The sequence below is a fragment of the Mustela nivalis genome (genome assembly GCF_964662115.1).
Source record: "Mustela nivalis genome assembly, chromosome: 18".
Lineage (NCBI taxonomy): Eukaryota > Metazoa > Chordata > Mammalia > Carnivora > Mustelidae > Mustela > Mustela nivalis.
In genome coordinates this window covers 23,975,183-23,998,387 of record NC_139037.1, presented here as the reverse complement: position 1 = coordinate 23,998,387, position 23,205 = coordinate 23,975,183, and the positions used below count along the sequence as shown (strand labels likewise).

Below are 23,205 nucleotides of genomic sequence, written 5' to 3'. Positions count from 1 at the left end.
TAAGTTCATTTTACAACATATACAAATATCTAATCATTACGCTGTACACCTGAAACAAAAGTATAGGGTTGTATGTCAGTTATACCTCAGTTAAAAAATTTACAGGGAAAAAAAGAATCTTCTTAAATAGACAGTGGTGATTGTTAACCAACATTGTGAATATACTTAATGCCGCTGAATTGACACCTAAAAATCATTAAAATGGTAGATCTTACATTGTGTCTATTTTGCCACAATAAAAATTCATGAATTTTTTTAAATGTACAACCAAACCCCGAAATATGAAAATCATCAAAGATTAACTTTCTCTATATAGTTTGATAGAGTTTAAATATATGTTTCTCTATATTATACAAACAACATATAACTTACCTTCTTGGGTTTTTCTTTTTATTCTCTCTCCTCCACTATTGATCTCCCATGCCTAGACGAGTTTCCGGTTCGCAATAAGGACTCAATGATTAATTGTTTGGATGCAATGCCTGCTTAAAGGATGTGAGTAAGTTTAAGAGAAAACATCTTTAAAAGGGATCCAAATAGTGCAAACATTAGGACTTTTCCAGGGTACAGACTAATCCAGCTTTAGCCTTTATGCTTTGGTGGGGAGGGAGGCCATGTGTAAGACCGAAGACATCGCTAATTGCCCTGTATTCAGACAGTCCTGGGGTGCGCTCATTTCCTGATATTCCACAGAACACCAATCTTCACTTAACACAGTTAATGATATAATTTTTATTTTTAAAAGGGAGAGCTGATGTTCCTACCAGCTTCAGAAGATGTTTCAAATCTGGTTGTGGAGCCATTCTAGTTCCAATTAAGCAGTGGGGGGATTCAATTACAAGCTGTGGGAAGCGAAGAGTTTGTGTCAATAAACCAGCAGTGGTATTAAGGGTGGTTGTCTGGTTTGCAAACATTAACAGCTTGAAACCTAAAGGCGTGTGCTTTTGAAATTATCTAACTATGCTTCTCGTGTAGATAGGATTAAGGATACCTGAAACCCAGCCTGAGGTTTTCTTCAAAAGCATTTTCTCTCCTGGAACTCACAGCGAATTTGGGCATTAAAGTAGTATATTAAAGGGCTCACTGGGAGCTTGTTAATGAGGTTAAAGACATTAAAAAATAAATAAATAACAACCAAAAAAAACAGTGTCAGAAAACTATCTGGATGAAGGCAAAATAATTTGTAGCGGGGTCTAGCTAGGGAGGAAAAGGGGAAGATTCACTTAAATAGAAAATTTTCAGATATGATAGGGCTTTTGGAAATAGATATACTAGATACAAAACAGGAAACCGAGGCCTCAGAAGGTGAAGGCAGTATCCCAGACCTGTCTAACGCACTGCTAAAATCAACTAAAATGGAGACAAGGCTTGGAAAATCCCCGGAACAGGCAAAACCATATAAGCTGTGTGAGCAAAACCATCATCTAGCTTTATATCTTGAAGGTTAGAGAAACATAGGCTATTTCTTGTGAATGATTCTGATAATCACAAACAAAATATAAGTCCCCTTCCTTCAGTGGTGTAAGATCCTCATTTTAAACCAATCCCCACCCATCTGGAAGCCTCCTTTGCAAAAACCGATTATTGTGAAAGTAAAACGAGTTCCTCATTTTCCCTCATGAGCCGTACTGTAACAGCGTGCCTCCGAACTTTCTACCAGGTTTGGATTTGAAGTTTTCTGTTCGTGAACACTTGTTTTCCTCCGCCATAGAGGAAACTTTCTGAATTTCTTTTGACATCATTAACAGGTCTAAAACGCCAGCCATGCATCAGGTGCTCTGCCAAGAGTCAGATGCACAAATGGAATAAAGCCTTAGTATCCGCCTTTAAGGAATTTACAGCTCAGCTAGGATCTATTCATTGATCTGAAATTCTTTTTCTTTACTTCTCTTGACTCACCTAAAGCATGCTGATCCTTTTGCTGAACCAATCGTTCTTCCAGCTACTCCCATACGGTACATTGCTCGTCACCTTTTCTCCTTTTTTCCCTGTGTTTTCTGATGTGGCAATACAGCCATTTAAAATTATTTCCTATTTTTGAATTTGAAAATTCCAAAATTTTGATGATTTTCAAAATTTCAAAATTTGCTAATTTTGAAACTCTTTGGTTTCAAAAGAAGACATTTGTGCTAATAGTCCTGGTTAAGAGCATTTAGCCTATATGTCATTGCCTGGAAATAAAATTTCCCTCTTAGAATGGAACACTCCCTCCCCACCCCCAACCTATACCATATTGTTTCCAAAATGAGGGCTCTAATCATCTAATTTCCCATGAAGCCTAAAGTAATTCCATCTTCTCACAAATTCCAAGGGAAGAGGATAATTCACCTGATGAGTGACTTTGGGAGAGGGAACAAAGCCTTCCCCACCCCGCCCCTGATTTTGTTCTGCCCATATTCAAAGTGAGCTGGGCATATAGTTAGAGCAACCGGCTATACTCTGGCTTTAAATTTTAATTCAGGACTGAAGAGATAGCATGCTTATTTTGTCTGAGATTGAAAAGAAACCACATTTTCTAGTTGGTTTTTTTAGAAGTGAAGTTTTGGTTTTGACCTCTATCTCAATTGGTTCTAGATTTGGGGGGGGGGTTATTGGGCTGGAGAATGGGATCCTGAACCACAGTATGTACGTTGGGCTGAAGAGCAACTGTGCAGGAGGTCTATTTTACTGTTCAATAAAACTGTTTTTCAGGACTGAGAGAACCATCTCCACTAAGCGGCCCCAGAAGACAGAATTTTCCTGGTCAGCAAGGTAAGAGACAGGAGAAGCAAGGTGACTCTTGCTTTTCTAGCTTCTTTCAAAAGAAAGAATGGATTCATGAGGGAGGTGGGATTAGTAGGGGAGAGAAAGGGAGCTGACGATACACAAAATAAATGAAACCGGGGCTCCAAAACCTGAATCCTGCAAACTAACAGATAATTGAAACTATTCTGGGGAGCCTCAGGCAACTAGGGATGGCAGGGTGCAATCTTACTTGTGTCTTGTTCTCTTTTTTCTTTCCTTCTGGATCTTGTATTGTTTGTAAGGTGTGCGTGGGGGGTGGGGAGGAGTGATGGTCTTTATGTATGACAATGTTATCAGTGGTTTTTTTTTTTCCCTTTAAATATATCTATGCTCCTTTATAGATCAGGAGAAGCACATCTTTCACTTAGACTGTTGCTTCTCCGGGATGGAATGGAGAACTTTATGTGAGTGTGTGTGTGTGTGTACATATGTATGTTTCTATATATACGTGTGTGTGTGTGTGTGTGTGTGTGTGTGTATACAAGCAAAAGCACACATAGCCTTAGGTGTGTGAGGACAGGGGGAAAGAGTTAAGAAAAGGGACAGAAAAGGACAAAGAAAGTGGTATTCATTCCCCCCCTTTTTCCAATGGAAGAATCAATAATCGGTGATAGATTCTATATGAAGTTGTGGAAAGCTCAAGAATGGCTCCCCAGAAATGTCCAGTCCTAATCCCTGAAACCTCTTGATATGGATTTTGCAGATGTGGATGAATTAAGAATTTTGAGATGAGGAGATTATCCTGGATTATCGGGGTGAGCCCAGTGAAAGAAATCCTAAGGGCCTTTATGGGAAAGAGATGGAGAGTCAGAGTCAGAGGAGGGTTTAGGAGGATGGAAGCAGATGTGGGGACATGAGCCAAGGAATGTGGTCAGCTTCCAGAAGCAGGAGAAGCAGGATTTTTTCCCTAAATCTTCCATAATGAAAGAGCCTTGCCAACCCATTTTACACATCTGAACCCCAGAACTGTAAGAGAATAAGTTTGTGTTGCTTTAAGACACTAAATTTGTGCTAATTTCATGCAGCAGCAATAGTAAGCTGATACAGGGATGATTAATGACTGAGCGGTAAATGGATCAATATTACTTGTATCAATAATCACAATTATTCTCATGTTTACATATTTGTGATGAGTTATAGACACACCTTCTTTTTCTATATGCAAGCCCTTCAGAAAGGTGAGAGCATTTAATAAGGGCTTTTTGCCACTCTTTTTCTTCTCACTGAGAGATTTTCAGGAGTATCCCAAGCCTGGAAGTTTCTAGAAGACCGACTGCCAGGGGCTAGCCCATATATGCTTCCTTAGGGAGAATCTATGAGAAATTAGGGAAGAGAGTAAATTCCTCTCATTTTCTCCGTAACTGTTTAGTGAACTATGATTATGAACAAGCTTTGAAACAGAAAGGACCAGATTTAAAGTGTAGGCCGAGGCTTAGGCAGAAGGGGAGGCAGGTTTCAAGTGAGCATTTTGAGAGGCTGGCAGGTTGTGAGTTTTGGGATTCATTAATAGACTAAAAGCCCGTTAAATACTGTGGAGCCATTCTTCTGTAAGCCGTTCAGTTCACTTCTTACATAAGGAAATAACGTTTAATAGCTTATTCAGGAAATAATTGGATTTTTAAAACCCTAAAATTAATTATAATATAAAATTATGGCGTTTTTTCCTTAAACAAAATAGAGTAGTAAAATTTTGAGTGTCTTAACTAAACTCATCTTTTCTTCCATATAAACTTCCATTTCAAAGAAGTTCAGATTTTAATAGTTCTTAAAAGTATCTTTTTTAAGGAACTCTAAACTTTACTATTATAGTTAAAATTAGATTATAAAATCAATCTAATGTAAATTGAATCATTAATTAAGTCAATTTTAAAAGAAATAATTCAATTTCATTAAGGAGTTGTTACACTGATATTACAAAGTGAATGGATTCCTGTAATTAAAAAGCATTGAATTCCATATGACCATTTATCTTTCCCCCTCTTTTAACCATTTTGGAGAATTTCTAAAACAGAGTTTAATTAAATGCTGAAACAAAGATGTAATTCAAAATTAAAATTCTGTGGAAGAACCCACTGGTAAAACATCAAAGCAGTTCTCCTTCCCCCCAGCCCCCAATATTTGGAGGAACCATAATCACATGAAGTATATATAAAATGATAAGCATGGCAGCTATTAAGATGTCATTCCTTATCAATGTTATCTCCCACCAAGGAAAGGGATCCTTTTCTAAATGTTTAAGACCAGCCTTTAATGAAGTGATTGATGTTTTCTTGGAGTTTAGAACTTTGTTTAACCTGTATTTTCCAGAGTTAGGTTTGGTGGTATTCAAATTTTACAGAAAATAAGCCACATGTTTGGAAGATCGTAATTTTGAAGAAAGAGCCTTTGTTTGGGGTCCAGTAGACTCTCAGTGCTATTGAGCCTTGTCAGCATTATCTCCACTGAGGCTCAGTTTCTTCATCTTTAAAAGAAGAAACAATAACAACAACAACAACAACAACAAATAAAAATTAAAAAAAAAAATAAAAGAAGAAACAACATCTCCCATGTGAGTTATTACAAGGATTGCATATAATATCATTTGCCAGTTGTCCACTGCACATCTTGGAACACAGGAGATGGTAAGTAAATATTAGTGTTCCTCCCTTTTTGCCTTGTCAAGTTGTGGAATTATAACAGGAGAAAGACCATTGGATCTCAGTTAGATGGTATATACTAATGGGAGAGATTTTTCTTCTGTCTTTGCTTCAAAATTGCACATTGTGATTTCTACACAGGTAGAAATCACAGGTAGTTGAAGTGGACATCTTTTAGGTTAAAAGGAAAAAAAAAAGAAAAAAAGCCTGTGGTACAATGACTTTGATAGCCACTTTGTAAAAAATACATACACATATGCCCGTGAAGCGATACTGTTATTATCCCACTGTTGTACGAATAAGTTTTAACTTATGCAATTTTCACATTTTCTCTTTGGCTTCATGGATATATTCATTTGAATGACTTTCATCAGTGATTTCATCCACAGACCTGCATCTTTAAAGAGGCTTTGACTAGACCTCCTGTTTTGCCTCCCTCCAATAATTTGGACCACAGCCGCTAATTGCAGTGTCTAATTGTATCCTCAATTGGCTGATTGCACCCACAATTAACTAAATATAAGTACCAAGTGTCTTGGTGCATTCAATTTTATGCCTCAAAGGGAGCCTGTGTGAGAGGGTAGTTGGCAGGTTGGCTATCTCCAGGAAAACAATTTCTCTGACTTTGGAATTGTAGGTCTAATTTTAAAGCTTTCAAATATTTTTTAGGTGGCACAGTCCGTAAAGCTGGTGACTATCTTAGTGCACCTTTGAGAACATAAAATCTAGACGAGTTGCAGAGAGGCTACAGTTTAAGAAAAATATCAGTAGAGGCACGAGGTTCAATCTCATTGGCTCTTTCCTTACAATAATAATGCTTGAGCAGCTCCTGGAATTGCTGTCCCTATCAGTATGTGTACAGTCATGGAAGACTTTGGAATAGAAGAACTGGGACCATCATGTATTCTAATTCCACAGCAGGTTGGATCACCTTTCTTCAGCAATTTGAAGGGCCTCTCTGAAGAGTTAGTTGCAACGATGCAATGAAATGCAGGCACTCCAAGAAAGCAGGGGCATTAAAAACTGACTGGGGGCCAACATAAATCCCTCTCTGAATAGCGAGTTGGAAATGCCATTGGAATGGAAGCCTGTCATAGCCAGGGTGTGAACTTCCAAATTACAGGTCTGGCAGATGTGCCAAAGTTATTAGTGGTTGATCCATCAGTTAATGTAGAAACTAAAACTGAGTTTTGTAAAGATTGTTCAACAACCACTGGAGTGTTGTTTTGAAAGCAAATCAAGAGGCTGTAGAAATCTTTCTCTCTAGATTAATTAATTAGTAACAAAACAAAACAAAAGGTTCTCATACGAGTACCCAGGAATAAACAGGATGAGTAGCTAGAGGAAAAAAAAAGAGAGAGAGATGTGTATGGAAGAAATTTCCAGCTTTTGTTTTCATAATTTTAGCCTGAGCAACACTCAGTGCTCTGCCATTTCTAGCATAGTCTTTGCTTTCAGCAATAGCTTTCTTTACCTCATAGGTTATAGAAGTCCTAACTCAGAGGTGAATTAATCCCATGCTAGGGGTGAGTCTGTGATTTCTAATTTTCAATGCAGATTAGCATGTCTGTGGTATAAACAATTACTACACAATTTTGTATATTTGAGCTGGGCAAACAGACCCTACCCTTGGTCCATCTATACAAACCATAAGCTAATATGTTATTTCAGTTCTTTATCTTCTAATGCATTGAACTCTTAATATCATCTTGTTATAGACTTGCCTGAATATTATGTCTCTCAACTCTCTTGATAGATGAGATTTCTTTCTTCTTTCTTTCTTTCTTTTTTTTCCCCCTCTGGTGTGGGTGGTCTGGTAAAATAGCTTGATAACTATGTTCAGGGTTGATAGGCAGGGTATGCTTATTTTTAAAATTTGGGGATTAAAAAATGCAAAAGAGAGATATAAATTTGTTGTTCTTGAGCATGTGTGTTGGGGGTAAAGGAGACAATGGCAACGAGGGAGGAAAAAAAGAGGGACCAGAGGAGTATGTAAATGCAATCTGTGACCGAGATTTTGGCAAGATTGTCTTAAGACAGGAATGACTGAGATGGGATTTCAACTCAATTTGAGCATGCCAAGTACAATGTTACCCCAATAAGGTCTACTCTATTTAGGGAAAGATATGTAAGTGATTCGTGTGTGTTGAAAACAGTGTATTTAGGTCATGTCTGAACTCATGTTCAGAGGTGTGAACTCAGAAACAAAAGGCTCCATGGAAAAATAAGTTCCTAGAAGATTTATCCCCCCCCCCCCCCGCTTTTTGAGGTTTATTTATTTGAGAGAGAGAGAGCTCGCACAAGTAGGGGGAGGGGCAAAGGAAAAGGGAGGAAATCTCAAGCAGACTCCTCCCTGAGAGCAGAGCCCAATGCAGGTCTCAGTCTTAACACCCTGAGATGATGACCTGAGCTGAAGTCAAGAGTCAGATGCTTAACCCACAGAGCCACCCAGGCACCTCCCTAGCAACTTTCTTAGAGGTAGAGGGGGCCTTAGGCTTCTCCATGTCATGACCATGGGTGTTTCAGATAAACTTACGTAAAAACTGAGGAGCCTGGGCAATCCCAACCAGCATTTGATTCATGCTCTATTGAGGAGTAATCCAGATTCCACTAAAAACATAGATATGCTTATGAAGACACTCTTGTGGGGTGCCTCCATCCTAGTGAGGGAGACCATTAGGGTCAAACATGATCCATGCCATGTCAAGAACATGCACAACCTGCCCCGGCAATAAACAGAAAGCCCAAATGGAAAACCAGCTCAGCGTTTCCTTGGTGCAGGCGAATTCTACAGCATGCGTTCAGAGGACAGAGCCTGCTCTAGCCTGTAAACTTTAACTTGTGAGAGAGATTACGCCAGAATTAGATGCATTATTAGGGTTCCTGGAGACCATGAAAAATCAGCAATTTCCTAACCTTTCCCGGATCCTTTTGAATAGTTGTTTTTTGATGCATATTTCTTACCCTGTTGGATTCTCACATCAGAATTTTTCTAGAAAGGCAAAGAGAAATCTGAAGTGAACCTTGTTATTTTCAACAATGTAGAATTTTAAAGAGTTTTAAAAGTTCAAATGAGGTTTGCATGGCAATTTATAATTCTAAGTTCTTGATCAGAAACGACGTGGGGATTGCAGCCTAAATGGCCCTCTTTCACTTTTTCTTAGAAGTGATTCTCTTCTTCCATCTATGGGAGAAAATATTCTGCCTTTACCAGTAAGCAGGCAGCTGTCATTTATTTTTTGGCATAATTTAAAGCCCTTTAAATGCTTATTTTTAATTTTAAATAATTTTGGAGGTGTTCATTTGTACATTAAAATTCAGGAAGCTGGCATAGCCCTCGGCTTACCTTCAGGGCAAAACTGTGTGCAAGACATGCTTCTATGAGATAATTTGTTTCCTAATTGGCATCCGTTTGCTGAAATACAATTAAAGTTATTGCTCTAATATTAACATCAACATCTTGATTGCTCTATAAAAATATGAATATTTATAAATTCTTTTCTTCCATGACAGATATCTCTTAGGCACTTTATTTTTTGGTATTGGCAATTTCTTATTTATGGAGAAGTTTTAATTTCTTACAGGACAGTAGTAACATAAAGCAGGGTCTGGGCAGCTTTCTGGGGTCTGAAACATTCCAGTTTGACCACTTACACTCTATGCGGAGTATCATTCCTAAAGACCTGTGTTTGGATTCTTGATCTCGATTGACTTGAAATTCTGAGAACTGGATCACCCCTGCTTACTTTGCCCCATTATGGTGAAGACTGCATGAGGTGGCACCCGGTGGCTCAGTCAGTTAAGTGTCTGCCTTCAGCTCAGGTCATGATCTCAGGGTCTCAGCGTCCTGGGATCCAACCTCACATCGGCTCCCTACTTCCCTGCTCAGTGGGGAGTCTGCTTCTCCATATCCCGCCCCCTGCTCTTATTTTCTTTCATGCTCCCTCTCAAAAAAAATAAATAAAATCTTTAAAAAATATTAAAAAAAAAGAAGACATAGTATTTTACTACTAAGTTCTTAGAGGTACCATCTCCAGGTTTCTTTCCTTTTTTTCTTTTCTTTATTTCTTTTTTCTCTCCTCTGCTCTTCTCTCCCCTTCTCTTCTTCCTTCCTTCCTTAGAATGAACTAAAATATTCATAGTTGCCTAAAGGCAAGCATGGAAGAACATAATTCCATAATTATGCATTCATAATAAAATGATTACTGTTTATCAGTTTAAATGTTTATATTTGTTCATCATAGTCTTTTCACATTTTATTTATTTATTTATCTATTTATTTATCATGTCATCTTTTAAATTGGAAAAGTAATATAAGGTATCTTTCATGTTCGGCATAGCAAATCATTAGAAAGGGTCTATACTAAAAAGCAAAAGCACTCTCTCATCTTTGCTTATTTAATTCTCTCAAGTGTGCAACTGCAGTGGAGTTCCTCAGTTATTCTTCTTTCTTTTTTTTCCCAAATGATTATCTAAAATCATCATGTGGGGCCTTGCAAGACAGACATCCTGACAAGGTAAGAGGTTCTCCTGTGGTCTAGTGCCTTCATCAGAGCCACAGCAAAATGAAGAATCAATCTGTGGCAAGGGTAAGGAGGCTACTGGATGTGGATAGAAGAGTCCAAAGGGAGGGGAGTAGGGCATGGACATGGGGAAAGTCGGGCCAGGATGTGATGAGCAAGGTTTCCACCATATACATGGGAGAGCCTGAAGAGGGGTTAGAGGCTTGTAGAGTATGGATCAAAACATAATGTGTTAATAATCATAGTAGCCTAGTTTCTCACAGTCAGGTATGAGTGTTTCAAATGCAAAAAGTGGGAGAAAACTGTGAGGAAACCTGGTGTTGCATTGAAAGATTAGATATGAACTTGTAGTTTTCAATAGATAGAGATTGGATATAAATATAAATGTGAAACTTATGTCTATGCATATGTATAAATAAATATATTTCTAGCCCTGTCCACTGAAAGAGATTGTGAGCTATGGCACACAATAGCAAGGAGCATACCCAGTATCCAGATCGCAGTTTCTAAATACAATTTTTTACTAAATGGAATCAGGGCTCCCAGAGAAATGGGCTGATTCCAAGGCTGAAGCGGGGGGGAAAAAAAGCCAGAAAATAAAAATGAGGAGGGCATATAAAACCAATACAGACACCAACTTAAAGGGGTTCCCTCTGGCCAAATCTGAATGAATTTCAGCATCACATTCAACAATGAAAGTAATGATTGAATAAAAAGTGGAATAAAAAAGTAGAATAAGGGCGCCTGGGTGGCTCAGTGGGTTAAGCCACTGCCTTCGGCTCAGGTCATGATCTCAGGGTCCTGGGATCGAGTCCCACATCGGGCTCTCTGCTCAGCAGGGAGCCTGCTTCCTCCTCTCTCTCTCTGCCTGCCTCTCTGCCTACTTGTGATCTCTCTCTGTCAAATAAATAAATAAAATCTTTAAAAAAAAAAAAAAAAAAAAAAGTAGAATAAAAAGAATCCACATGATCATAGTGATATAAATATATGAATAAATTAACTGAAAGTTTGATGAGGAATAAGATTTGCATAATCTCATAATATCTCTCCCCCAAATACTTATTATTTATAATGGGAAAATAACTTTATAGCAGAGAAAGCTGGAAACACCCCCTTAATCAAGTGATCAAAATTAACATCACCAGTAATAGAATACCTTGAAATTCAGTGCCACCTGAGAGAATTCAATGAAAACACAACATTATGACTGGGATATTGTTGCCCAAGATGCATCACCTAAATCTAATAATGTGGGGACATTAGACAAACTGCAACTGAGGGAAGGTCTGCATTCTGACTGGCCTATAAGAAATGTGGTTATGGAAATCAAGAGAAGACTGAGGAATGTTCTAGATCAGTAGAAACTAATGGAGGGTGACAACTGTATACATTGTCTGAAAGACTCTGGATTGGACATTTTTGTTATAAAGGATATTTATTGGGAAAAATGGCAGAGCTTTAAGAGGATATTGGTGAAATTGTTTGAAGATTAAATAGTAATAAGAAGCAAAGTTAATATCCTAAATGTTTTGGTTCTTTCTGTTATGTAGGAGAATGTCCTTGTTGTTAGAAAATAATCTTAGTTATTCTGGGGCTTGGGGCAATTTACTCTCAAATAATTCAGGAGAAACTCATTTGTACTATTTTGTGACTTTTCTCTGAATTTCAAAATAAAAGAAAAAAGATCCTGTGTTTCTAGAAATCCCACCTCCTTAGGAAATCAGTTGTGAGTATAGAAGTCCATGTTTATATTTTCTCACACGAATGGGAGAATGTACATGCTATTTTCACTTGGCATTTTTCTCCTGAGGGTGATCTTGGCAATCACAACATATTAACATATGTACCAGGCATTCAAAAGTGCTCATTTTTTTTTTTTTAAATGGGAAATTAACCATCTGGTTCTTTTGAATCGAAATTCTATAGTCATATTCTGATCTCAACAGAAATATTCTACTGCTTGTAGTTTGGGTGTCTTTCTTGGGCTTAGATGTATTTTGATTCTTTACGCATAACTAACCTTGATATAATTGAACTCGTTTAAATTCACCTTTTTCTCGGGTAAATTCAATGTGTGTGTATGTGTGTGAGAGAGAGGGAAGGTGGGAGGGAAGGAGAGAGGGAGGGGAAGGGGTGGGAGAGAGACAGAAATAAAGAGAGAAGGGTAATATACCAAAATGTGAATTGTTACTTTCTTTGACTTTGGGGATCACAAAACTTTAAGATATTTTTATTTTTATCTCTAATTTAACACATTGCTTTAGAAAAGAAATAAAGAACCTTGGATTATTTTTAAAATATGGTATTGATGACAAGATAGCTTTTTTTTTTTTAAGATTTTACTTATTATTTGAGAGAGAGAGAGATCACAAGGAGGCAGAGAGGCAGGCAGAGAGAGAGGAGGAAGCAGGCTCCCCGCTGAGCAGAGAGCCCGATGCGGGGCTCGATCCCAGGACCCTGGAATCATGACCTGAGCTGAAGACAGAGGCTTAACCCACTGAGCCACCCAGGCGCCCCGACAAGATAGCTTCTGAAGGCTGTAGCTGTTTGACTCTCTATGTTGAGCATCCTTTCTCTGTATACAAACTCCTGGTACCTGTTTTGTCACAACACTCTAGGTGCAGTTTGAAAAACCCAGAGCACAGAGTGACCACAATCAGGAAAAACATGATTCTAGGAGAATTAGGTTAATACTTTCCCCTCTTTGGATAAATGAGGTACATTCTGGAATTTAGCATCTGAACCTTAGACAGAAAATATGTGGAACTATGGGTATGGAAGACTTGCCTGTCCATCATACTTCACTTATGCCAGTGCCTATCAATCAGACTTCACCATATCTATCTATCTATCTATCTATCTATCTATCTATCTATCTATCTATCTATCTTCTATTTGCCAGGATCAATCTATCAATGCTTAAGCCTTCTTTGAGTGACCTTGGAGAGCCACCTGGCTCTGTTCAACAGTAGTCCAGAGAAAGAACACCATGCCGGAGCAGCCCTAAACCAGGACTTACAGCACATGGTGTGTGAGTACTTGTCCCCTTACCCATATGGAATGTCTAAAGCCTGAGTTTTGCACTGTGATCCAGACTTTCCCTTCTGTGATTAAGACTCCGTTTGCCCACGGTTATTTGGCTTAGAGATGTATTCTTTCTTGCTAACTTCCCTCCCCCATGTCACTTCTTCACTTCTTGTCAATGTTCCCTGCACTAACCAAGTGAACTACTTATACTCAAATCTGGTATGAGAGCCTACTTTTGGAAGATGGCTAGCTGGGGTGTTGGTGACAGTAGTATCTGTAGCTAGATAAGGGGCTTGGAAGAAGGGTCTCATGTAGGCATTAGAACAAAGTTCACCATGACCTGAGATTGCTCAAAAATACAACATGATAGAATTTCAGGGCCAGATATACCAAAGTCATCTAGCGACTGCCACAACCAAAGTTTTTATGACATGTCCTCTTCAATACCTTCAATAGCTAGGAATTCAGACCCCCCCTTGAGTTTTATTTCTGCTTGTTAGAAAGCCCTTTATGTGGAAAAAGAATTAGAGCGGCGAGTCAGTGTTGCTCTCTCTCTTTCTCTGAGTGTATGTGATAAATGGTGCAGGTAAGATACTGATTGCTGAAAAGTAGAGTAGGACTCTCGCCTCTCTTCTTTATATTGCACAAGTAAAATTTCAACCAAAGATTATGTTAGCATTTTCTGCTACTGTTTGACCTGGAGACAATTTTACCAAGCCCAAATCTAACCTCACTGACCTTAATGTTCAAGTGACCTCTCAGATGCCAGCCCATGGCTATGCCCTTAGCATTGCCATCCTCTGCGGGTAAGCAAGTGTACTAACATAACCAAGAAACCCCCAGCAAGAGCTAACAAAATGGAATTTTCCTTGTCTAACTAGCTTTGGAGACCTGTGGTTTTTCTACCCTGACTGATCACAGCAGAAACAAGGGAGCATGAGGGACCACAGAACTGTGTACACCATGAAGACAGTTGACTCCTGTCAAGCCAGTGAAATGAAGTCTTACCCAAGGCAGCAAAGAAAGCTGCAGGATTCTTTTTCTTTTCCTAAGTAAAGTATCAGGATACCATCATCTGCATAGGCCCAGGAGTACCTGTAGACAGGAATACAATAATGTTTTATTTAAATTGAGAAACAATCCTTGTGAAAGCCTTGGGACATCAACAACACTTTCCAGGCTAGAAATTTGAGGGCAACTTTTAGAAATCATGCCAGTGAGGATGGCATGTGAGTCATGCAAGAGCAGGGAGAGACAGAGCATCAGACAGGTGACGAGAGGTTAGTGGGACAGCGCCAATGGGATATGTCCTCCTGAGCCCTTGTGACTCTTAATCTCGCGGTTCAATGAGGTTTTACGGAGAAGAAAAAAATTGATGAAATTTCATTTTGTGCATTTAATTTCTATAAGAGGGAGAAAAAGAACAAGAGCCCTGCTTATACTTATCTTTAAAATGCAGGAAATTAATTGCATTTAAAAGATGTTCCCTAAAGCCATTTGGGTGTTAGGAGAAGATTCTCCTTCACTATTCACTTCCAGCATAGAACCAGGAAGGAAAATAATCATATAATCTAGTCTGGATCAACAGATGCTGAGCTGTCATCTCTCTCTTCTACTGGCATCATGTCTCTTCTATTACATCTCCTTTGCCTATGGGGATATCAAAGTCTACTGCAGAATACTACATTCAGGTCTGGACACAATATTTGAACGACATCATCGGCAAATGAACCAAGTTCAGCAGAGAGATACCAGAATTATGGCACAATTCCTCACAATGTCCAATGAAGGGATCCTCTTCTATGAATATTTCATTCATATAATATATATATGATATAATATAAAAAATCTTTTAATAATTGATTGGTTACTTTTGCCTCTCCATCATGTCAATAGCATTCTTGAGTGTGGGGATGGCTACATTCCTAGCCAAATAACCTCAACTTTCCTTTCAGATAGTAAGAGTTCAGAAAATGTTGATTAAAATCTTCTTTAGTTGTACATAACATGGAAATCCAGTGAGGGTTACCATTCTACTTCCATCGACGTTTTGTAAAACCATCCATCGTAGTATTTATTTCACTGCACTGAGCTTTTTTTTTTTTTTAATTTGTTGATCTCCCTTACCAGACCATGAGATCTGTCTTATGTCATTTCTGGTGCTACTAACAGCTGTTCATTGTAGTCCTTCAGTTAAAGTTCAATGAATGAATGAATAAATGAAGACCTGTAAGCTCTGATGAAGCCATCAAATGAAGACACTTGGGTAGTTCATTTTTACTACACTATACTTTTTAATTTTAGATAATGATTTTAGGCTAGCAGGTAAAGACTATTTCTTCTATCTATATATCTTTGGTTTTCCTCTCTATTCTATAAGAAAGTGATGTCTTCATAATCATGATTACTACTTTTCTTCTAGCAAGGGAGAAGTCTATATGAGAGACATGGCTGATTCACATACTACAGCTCAACAGATTTCTGGGTCCAGTCAATCCCAGCTGACCCTTAGACTTTGCAAATGACAGAACAGATGAATGAATGACACCTTTGCAGTACAAATTTATTTCCCCAATGCCCCCTTTAGCTGAACCAGTTTTTCTTCTAGTTCCCCCCCCCAAAGATTTTATTTATTTATTTGACAGAGAGATCACAAGTAGGCAGATAGGCGGGGGGTGGGGTGTGGGGTGTGGGTGGGGAAGCAGGCTCCCTGCTGAGCAGAGAGCCCGATGTGGTCCGTTTCAAGGATCCCATTGTTCGTATTTGAAATAGTCCCCAGAAATATGTGGCGTGACAAATATGGGACCTGATTTGGAAGCGTTGCTAATTGCTTATTTTTTAGTAACCTCCAATCACACATTAAGTCCAGGATTTTTAACATTCGCATTTGCCTGCATTTGTGTTAACTATGTTCAGAGATACATCTCACCACTGTGCTGAATCTAAATCCCATAAATCCTATCCTGCGTCAATGGTGGAGTTCTTTAATCTGGACTGCAGCAGTCACTCAATAGCTCTAAGATATGTTAGTTAGGTTATCTGGCCTATTCTTCATGCTTTATCTCCATTTATTATGCACCTACCACGTGCTAGAAATTTTCATACACAGTTTTAGAAAGGCTAAAGAACTTTGTCAAAATCAGAAAGCCAGTCTATACCACAACAGTATTTTTAATCTAGATTTATATAATGTCAAACCTTGTATTTAATCTACCAAACCATGGACTTTGGAGACCATGTATGTATGTATGTGTGTATGTATCATATACATATATATGTTATTGATGATAATATTGATATAAACATATATAATACTGATGTTCAAGCAGATATTTTCTTGTCATTAATTGAGACATTCATGGCTCTATCTGGTAAACCTTTGGTAGTATATCAATACAAGATTGTGTAAACTCATGACAGTTACAAATAGCTAATTTTCATGTTTCTTATTTGAATCAGGTATGCAATTATTTCTGTCCATCCCTGATAAATGCCTTTTGTATTATATTCAGTTCCTAACATTCTTTGGTAATACTTCCTTGGATTAGAAAACATTCCACTATTGGGTATTTACCCAAAGAAAACAAAATCACTAATGCAAGAAGATATGTGCACACCTATATTTATTGCATCATTATTTATAGTAATCAAGATATGGAGGCAACCTAAGTGTCCATAGATAGATGACTGGATAAACAAGATGTGGTGTCTATATAGATATACAGTGAAATATTACTCAGCCATACATAAGAATGGGATCTTGCCATCTGTAGCAACATGGATGAGCTTACAGGGTATTGTGCTAAGTAAGAGAAATCAGATGAAGAAAAATACTAAATGATTTCACTTAAGGATGGAATCCAACAAATGAATAAACAAAAAACAGAAACAGACTCATAAATGCAGGAAACAAACTGGTGGGTGTCAGAGGGGGAGGGTTATAGGGGATAAGCAACGTAGGTGAAGGGGAATAAGTGGTACAATCTTCCAGTTGTAAAATAAATAAGCCATGGGGATGAAAAGTACAATGTAGGGAATATGGTCAATAATATTGTAATAACATATGGTGACAGATGGTAACTACACTTGTCATGATGAACATTGCATAATATATATACAGTTGCCTAATTGCTATGTTGTACACCTGAAACTAATATAACATAGCATGTTAACAAAATTGCAGTAATAAATTTTTTTTTATTAAAGGCAAAGGTGGGGGGCTCCTGGGCGGCTCAGTGGTTTAAAGCCTCTGCCTTCAACTCAGGTCATGATCCCAGGGTCCTGGGATCGAGCCCCACATAGCGTTCTCTGCTCAGGGGGGAGCCTGCTTCCCCCTCTCTGTCTGCCTCTCTGCCTACTTGTGATCTCTGTCAAATAAATAAATTCTTAAAAAAAAAAAAAAAGGTCAAAGGTGGTCCCAAATGATCAATGGATCTCTTTGACATTGGGTCCCAGTATGTGCCTCTCTCTTATGCTATAATGAAAAAACATGGGAATCTTTTCATAATGTATACACATATTGAATTTAAAATGTACATTGTACATTTTACATTGTACATTTTAAATATATTACAATTTATTTGTCAATTGTACTTCAATATACCTGGGGGAGAAAAGAAGTTCTAGAAGTTTGCTCGAGGCTCTTCCAAGATCTTTTTCAATTCTGACCAAGTTTTACCAACAATTCAGTAGAAACAAATGAATCACTGAGAAATTTAGATTTCAGGTCCATTTCCATAATATCACTGCCCATGCATACCAGTCAGGATGTTTATAATTTAGTTAAGGTTAAAAAAAAAAAATGATAGCCAGGGCTCACAGAGATTCAGGGAAATAATCACTTTATTTTTTTATTTTATTTTTTTATTAACATATAATGTATTATTAGCCCCAGGGGTACAGGTCTGTGAATCCCCAGGCTTACACACTTCACAGCACATACCTTCCCACAGCACATACCTTCCCCACCACCCTCTCCCTACCCCCTTCCCCCTGGCAACCCTCAGTTTGTTTCGTGAGATTAAGAATCTCTTATGGTTTGTCTCCTTCCCGATCCCATCTTGTTTCATTTATTCTTTTCCTACCCTCCAGCCCCCCTCCAGTTGCCTCTCAACGTCCTCCTATCAGGGAGATCATATGATAATTGTCTTTCTCTGATTGACTAAAATAATCATTTTTTTTTATAAAGCTACATTTTTATGACTCATTTGGTAAGCAACTTGGCAATATAAGCAAGAGCTTCAAAATATTTCCAGATATTGACCTGATAAATATGCTTCTGTGACTACAAACCAAGAAAAACATTCTGACTACATAAAGGATGTGGGGAAAGGGGGAACATGAAAGAGCAAAGAAGTTTATTGTAACCTGTTTTACTGCAGGACAAAGTAGGGAGAAAACATGAATGTCTCCAACTGGGAATTGGTTACGTAGCCTACGGTGCATCTACTTTATAAAATATGATACAGTCATTAGCATGATAATTTTGGAGACTTTCTAATAACATAGAAAATGTTTATGGTATTATATTAAGTAAATTTGCTTTGCTCTAACTGCACCTGTATCTATAATCCCTTTATACCTAATCTTTCATGTTTTTGTTCCTAAGAAACAGTTTGCAGGATTTGAACTCCCATTTCTAACCCCATGGCTCCCTCCGCAACACGTCTTCATTAAAATCTAACAGCCTCTCGTGCTCTTGGGAGAGAAAAGAATCTAAGTAGAGATGTAAAATTGAAACAGGAGGGATGAGGCCAGCCTGCAGATGAACAATACAACAGTTCCAGTCTCGGATGAAATCCTGTATCTTTTTTTTTTCCTCGTTTGCTTCCTGAAGATCCTTTAAAATCTTATTTCTCAGTGAGTAATTTTGTCTTTATGGTACAAAAGGTAATTCCCATACCTAATATTGTTTCTAAGCACATGTGAGTACCCTGCTGAGTTATATATGAGTTTTTTTATGAATATGACACAAAATGAAAATTCCATTTCTTGAATTGAAAAAAAAATGTAAATTGACTTTCACGCTCAAGTGAGTTGTTTCAGGGACTAGGTGGGGGGGCAGGATAGATTCAGTGCATCATCTCCTCTATATTCATGTGTAATTGATGTAACTTTTAGCAATTGTTCTACATTTCCTAACATCATATTCGAAGAGTAAAGTAACAGACATTATTGATTGTAAACAGATCTTAGGTTGCCCTCATCAAAAGTTGTCTATCTTGGGTAAAGGCATTAGCAGTATCTTTAAAAAGATTGTAAACTGCTGAGCCCTTGAAGTTTTAGTACTTTTGTTGTTCAAGTTAGATTCTTGGATATCTTGCATTATGCCTATTTTGTAGTGAGAAATGGGTAGCTGGCATTCTAACTGTTATTGTTTGTATTTTCTTCGATTTGGGGGCAATTGTTATAAAGCTCTCTAGATGGATAAACAATGCTTTGGTATAGGGCATGAGAAAGTGTTTCTAGTGACCCTGGTTGGCCAGTAACAAGGATGTTGTTTCTGCCAGAGCAAACAAAGTTGTGAATAGACAACATATTCGGGCTGATATATGAGAGGTTTCTAAGGGTTGTGCAAGAAATTTCGCAGAGGAAAGATGACAAATAAGAAAACCCATACACATTGGGGATGTTAAAGATGGTTTGTTCAAATTATAAGTTTAAATTGTGAAATGTCGCATGTTATATAAAGGGATTTTCATGTGCAAAACAAAACTTGTTGGCCATCATTATATTCTACGTGTCATATTAAGTTGCAAAGTTGATTATTTAAGCAAAGGATATTTAGCTCTTAATGCTTGAGTTAGAGGTTCAAACTCAGGTTGTATGGCTGCAAGACTGTCTACTATGTCATCACATAAGAGTAAGGAACCCTTAAAAAATGCATCTGTTGGGGCGCTTGTGGATCAGTTGTGTAAGTGTCCACTCGGGTCAAGATCCCAGAGTCTTGGGATCGAGCCCCATGTCAGGCTCTTTGCTTAGTGGGGAGTCTGCTTGTCCCTCTCCCTCTGCCTCTTCCCCTGCTCATGCCCTCTCTTTATCACTCACTGTCTCCCTTTCAAATAAATAAATAAAATCTTTTAAAAAAATGTAAAAAGGATGTGGGGAAAGGGGGAACATGCACACATGATTAGAGCACCCCTCCACACACATGCACACCCATATACACAGTGTGTCTTTAGTGAAAAATACTAGTTGAGTTTGTCTTAATCTCTTCTATATTCTTTGAATAAAAGTATTTCATTATGCTTACAGACATATCTGTAAAGCTTATTACTGTGTCAGACATATATCAGTTCTTAATAGCTTTGAAATTTGTGAGTGAGTGTCTGTATATGTGATCAATGGTTTACAGTGAGAGTATGTTAAATGTTCTTTAGGTGTGTCCTAAAGAAATTCTTTAGATATATTTATCAACTCAAATAATTTTTATACTTGGAACAAATAACAGTCTTTACTCAATCAGTAGTAAAAGGTGAATTACTCAATTTGATAGCCGCACACTTTCACAAGGGGAGGGTTTAAGGAGTAGAGCTGGAAAGTGAAATTGATATCCTTCGCAGAAATTTAACACTCCTACTTCCTGATGGCTCTGCTCTTAGCAAGAGAATGCTGGCAGGGTTACCAGGACACCAGCCATTCTAGGCTGCTTATTATTACCTTGTTATGCAGGAACCAGAAATGCAGCTTAGTGAAGGAATTCAAGTGCAGACTAATTGTTTTAAGTGTCTTTAATGGCAGCCTTCTGAGATCAATGGTTGCTATATGTAATACTATCCATTCTTCCAGAAAGGAAAATGCAGCATTTATAGGAAACAACGCAAACTTCCATGTAAAAATGAAAACAGTGTGTTTAACTGATGATACAGATCAGAGGTATTCCAGTTGGCACTGTTATGGTCATTAAAATTTTAGGGTGATTCTGATTTCAATACATTGTTCATTCTCTCAATTCTGAGAGAATTCTGAGAGAATGCTGTAGTTTAGAACGGTGAAAGTGTTAGTGTTAGAAAATACTAGATGTTATCTAGCCACTCTCCTTATTTTGAAGATGGTCACAAAAATACCCTGAACTCTCCTAGCATAGCTTTCTCAATGACATCAGGACACATATGACTTTATATTTTGAATGAAGGATTCTATGTAAAAATCTAGACACCTAACTTCTCTAAAGGGTCTCAATTTACATGATAGAATAACTCAACAACAAAACTTGCTCCTAGGGAAATCTGAGCCTCTGGCCATAGACAAATTGAACACTTACCTGCCTTTCTGTATTTTTCACTGATGCTGCAGCTTGTGGGGTTGTTTTTCTGGTTTTGGGTTTGTTATTGTTGTTGTTCATTTTTTTGTATGCATTTGAACTGAAGGAGTTAAAATGTGTATCATTAGTGGTATGATTATTACTGTTGTCATATTTATTTAGCAGAGCATATTTCTAACATGAATAGTTAATAGCTGAATTGACATTTCTGAAAATATCCTTAAGAGAAGATAGCCTTTTATGAAGGAGAGAGAATGGTTCTGTTATATCACAGCAATCAAAATTCCTTGAGAATGTAATGTGATACTCTACTTTTTATGACATTCTTAACACCCTTTCTTGCTGAGGCTTTTGCAGGGAAAGGGGAATAGAGAGAAGACTAAGGTGAAGGGTAGAAGTATAGGGGAATCCCCCAGTGAGCATGAATTAGAGAAAAGAAGGAATCACAAACAGTGGCATGCTCTCCAAGTATGAATGATTAGGATTATTGGATATAAAGTCACTGAATGCACCTAAGTCATTGATCAAAAAAGCAACTCGCCCTTGCAACCTTGTGAATATCAGAAATGGGATTTTAAAAAATGATTGCTGGGTGTATTCTGTGGCCTGACTAACAACAACAACAAAAAACTCATTTAACATAAACTTCGTGAGAATCCTCTAACTTCCAAGAACGGGTGCTAAGGCTGAGCAGAAAAAGACGTCAGGCTTCGAAGCAACTCACTTTGGTGAAGTCAACAACATAAATAAGTAAATATCTGAGAGATATATGCTATAAAAAAGAACCAATCTAAAAACGTATTTTCCCCCTTATGGAAATCAAGGTGGAAAAAAGCTAATGCCTAGTATTTTTTTTTTTTTTTTTTTTATAAAGGGGAAGTCGAGTTCCGTGGAGGTAAGCAAGATGGAAAAGAAGGTCTTTGAATTATGGACATTGTGTAATGAATAGTCCTTCAGGTATCCAGGAGATTAGTAAACATAAAGAGAGGTTATCAGAATGAATATAGCAGTCCCCATGTGGCAAAAGTAGACTTCTACTTCTTGACCTTAGTTTCTTGGCTTGGGTCATCCATTCCCTGCTTCTTCCTCATCCTGAACGTCCAGGTTCTAAACCTCATTGCCACCTTGGTAAGCTTCCATTTCCCATGCTGATTCTAAGTGCACGAATTTGAGCATAAGATTTTCCAGAATGCCCAGCAGAGCACCCAGGTAGTTATTTACTGGGTGCCGCATCTAATTGTACACGGTACAGATTTTGTGTTTGATACAAGTTTTTTCCTGAAAGTGGTAGTCGGTCGTCTTGAGAAATGAGGGCCTTATTATTATTTTTTTTAAGATTTAAAAAAAATTATTATTAATTAGAGCATGGAGAGCAGGAGGCAGAGGGAGAGGGAGACGCAGGCTCCCCACTGAGCAGGGAGCCCGATGTGGGACTCGATCCCAGATCCTAAGATCATGACCTGAGCCGAAGGCAGACACTCAACCACCTGAGCCACCCAGGAGCCCCGAGGGCCTTATTATTATTATTATTATTATTATTATTATTATTTTTAAAAACTCTCAAAGTATTCTATAGGTGAGGACGTCCTTGTTGCCAAGATTCCTCACAATCCACGGGGGAAACTCTATCATCAAGAACCTCCCAGGTCAAAAAATCACACAGAAAGCCACATCCGTATGCTTGGCTGGCGTGAGAACTGTGTTTGGATTTATTAGGATAGGGAATTTATGTCTCCCGAGTGAATCCCTGCTCTCGTTTGGCCGCCTTGTACAGACTGCCAGAGCCGCCCTCACCACAGGTTTGTCTGGTGTGGAGTCTAGTCGCGGACAGACTCCGCATCCTCACCCTCGACGGCTGCCTCTGCCTTACCGCAGGCGGCAGCGTCCAGAGGAAAAACGCAGCAGGTTCCCCTTATCCGCAGTTTCGCTTCCCGGAAGCCAGGGAGCCTCCTCCTGACGAATCGTCGGAAGG

General features: G+C 38.2%; 1 long non-coding RNA gene across 2 annotated transcripts; it reads right to left on the bottom strand.

Moving 5' to 3' along the window:
- Positions 1–751: 751 nt before the first annotated feature.
- On the bottom strand, positions 752–23,132 carry LOC309852282. Of its 2 annotated transcripts, none has more exons than XR_014305156.1 (4): positions 23,080–23,132; positions 13,979–14,065; positions 1,630–1,778; positions 752–842 (listed from the first exon to the last, which is right to left on the bottom strand). It is a non-coding gene; the product is annotated as an uncharacterized lncRNA (long non-coding RNA). The 2 variants fall into 2 exon arrangements; XR_014305157.1 differs by lacking the exon at positions 23,080–23,132 and adding an exon at positions 21,234–21,326.
- Between the last annotated feature and the right edge of the window lie 73 nt (positions 23,133–23,205).